Source organism: Marmota flaviventris, chromosome 5 (genome assembly GCF_047511675.1).
Source record: "Marmota flaviventris isolate mMarFla1 chromosome 5, mMarFla1.hap1, whole genome shotgun sequence".
NCBI lineage: Eukaryota > Metazoa > Chordata > Mammalia > Rodentia > Sciuridae > Marmota > Marmota flaviventris.
In genome coordinates, this window is record NC_092502.1 from 134,119,652 (window position 1) to 134,122,472 (window position 2,821).

At 40.3% G+C, this 2,821-nt stretch overlaps 1 pseudogene; it reads left to right on the plus strand.

The window, feature by feature from the left end:
- The first annotated feature begins 1,303 nt into the window (after positions 1-1,303).
- Positions 1,304-2,207, plus strand: LOC114108508 (26S proteasome non-ATPase regulatory subunit 7 pseudogene; annotated as a pseudogene).
- The last annotated feature ends 614 nt before the right edge of the window (positions 2,208-2,821 follow it).

Genomic DNA, 2,821 nt, shown 5'->3' on the forward strand with positions numbered 1-2,821 from the left:
TATTCGTTGTTGTTTACCTCCTAGGATGTCCTGAGTAGCTTTTTGTTTAGTTTAGTTTTGTTTTTGCTTTTTGTTATCTAATTCCTGGCTGTCTGCCAGATAAAATGTCAATGAGTGCTGAGTCTATTTTTTTTTAAACAGAGAGAGAGAGAGGGAGAGAGAGAGAGAGATAATTTTTTAATGTTTATTTTTTAGTTTTTCGATGGACACAACATCTTTATTTTATTTTTATGTGGTGCCGAGGATGGAACCCAGTGCACCGCACATGCCAGACAAGCGCGCTACCGCCTCAACCACATCCCCAGCCCCAAGTCTAATTTTTGGTGAACCCAAATGTTTCATCATAAGGATTCAGTGATAAAAAGAGATAGCTGCCATCCTAAGAAAAATATTTGCAAAAATAGCATGTTTTTACTAAAATTTGGACAAATTACAGCTAGCTCTTAATCCCTTCTAGTCAATGACAAAATATGTCAATAGAAATATTAAGAATAATAACTTTAAAAATAAACATAATTGAAAGCATAAGAAGAGAACATTAGGGAGAGCTGGGGCTGCTGAGTCACCAACATGCTGGGGAAAGTACAGTGCCCTGGGTAGGCTGGGGACTAAGGTAGGATGTCGGGTACCCTGACACATCCACTGACACAGACCAATGTGGGTTCATGAAGCCAAGTGCACCCTGAAACTTGCTTCTGCCACCACTGGGGGGCCTGGGCTGCCTGTTCCCTTCAATGAAAGCTGGGTGATGCTAGAGTATGGAGAAAAGGACAGGCTTCAGTTGACACTGACTCCCTACCTCCAGGCTCCTGCTTATCTGTCATCTTGCCCATCCTTTTTCAATAAAAAGACTAAATTGATATCTTAGGAAAGCAATTCAACTCCTTCAGAGGCTTCTGTGCCATGAAAGCTTTTACCAAAATTCTGTTCTCTGGTCCAAAATACTTTCCTGAACCCACAGTGATGGTAAGTCCTGAAATTTTCTAAGTGGCGATCAGGTTTGAGGGTATCTTAAAATGTAGACGATGTGTCGGTATCTTTTTAAACAACAAGACCAGTTGGAGATTGGGGCACCAATGCATAAAGCATGGGGCATATGTTTCAGAATATTGGTTTCATAGAACCCAGGCCATAATAGTAGTATGACTTGAGCATCTCTATTCCTGATGCGATTTGAGGATAAATAAGTTGAGGAAAGTTCAAAGGAAAGAAGGAGGTCTGCCCCCCCGCCCCCCAAAAAAAAAACAACCAAAAAAAAACATAAAGTTTGAATTTTTTCCAAGCATAAATTACTTTGCAGTCAATGTGTCCACAAGTTTGGAAACTAGAATTGTATTGTGGTATACTCTTTTGGGGTCAGGGCAAAAGAAATGTACTTGATGTGTCCGTTAGATTTTCAGTCTGTTTTGATGAAGATGACAAAGCTAGTTCTGTCTGGTTCTTAAATCATGATTATTTGGAAGACCTGTATGGAATGTTTAAGAAGGTTAATGCCAGAGAAGGACTAGTTGGCTGATACCACACAGGCCCTACACTACATAGAAATGACATCGCCATCAATGAACTCATGAAAACATATGCCGCCCTAACTCAGTATTCATCATTATTGGTGTGAAGCCAAAGAACTTGGGGCTGCCCACAGAAGCATGTATTTCACAGGAAGAAGTTCATGATGACTGAACTACAACTTCAAAAATATTTGAGCAGGTGATCAGGGAAGTTGAAGCAGAAGAAGCTGAGGAAGCTGGGGTTATACACTTGTAACAGGACATCAAAGACACTGTCGATAATGGACACTCTTTCCCAGGGAGTCACAAATCAACTCCATGGTTTGAAGGAACCTCTAAGCATCTCAATATCAGGAGCTACCTGGAAAAACTAGCTACAGGCAAGCTGTCTATCAACCACCAGACCATCTACCAGCTGCAGGACGTCTTCACCCTACTGCCTGATGTCAGCCTGCAGGAGTTTGTCAAGGCCTTTTACCTGAAGACTAAGGACCCAATGGAGGTGGTGTACCTGGCCTCACTGATCTACTGTGTAGCTGCCCTGCACAACCTCATCAACAAGATTGCCAACTGGGATGCAGAGAAGAAAGAAGGGCCGGAAACAAAGAGAGCAAAAAGAATAGGAAAGATGACAAAGAGAAAGAAAAATATAAGGAAAAGTATCATGTGAAGGAAGAAGAGAACAAGGAGAAAAAGTAAAGCACATAGTTTTTTTTTTTTATTTGTAAATTTAAATCTTACAAACTAAATCAATCTTTTTTTTACTTTCAGTGCTTGCTAAATGGCTGTCCTGATGAGAGCTCTCTGCCTTCAATCACTGAGTGGCATTAGTTGATATAAATGATAGAAAGACTGATCTCCAACTCATACTGCAGCCTCAGCTGCAGTGTGTTGGACATTATGATAGCTCAGGCTGCAGACTGTGCAAGAAAAGTGAAGAGAAAACATAATATTTTTGGCACTCTTCATTCTTTATTAACAGGAGTTGAAATTTCTCCATTTGAGAGATTTTGGGGGGCTCTCTTTCTGATAAATAGCGAAATTGCTAAACAGAATGTATGGATCATGTACATTCTCTGGCTTGTAAACCTTAGTTCTGACACTTCTAAACTCTTGAGAACCTTATCACATTTTGAACCCACAGTTCTGGCATTATCAGGGCCTGGGGTCCAGCTTCATGTATTATTTACCTTCAAAGACCCAAGTAAGTGGCATGTTAAAAGAAAGAAAGAAAGAAAGAAAGGAAGGAAGGAAGGAAGGAAGGAAGGAAGGAAGGAAGGAAGGAAGAAGATAGTGAGAAAAATAAAGAATAA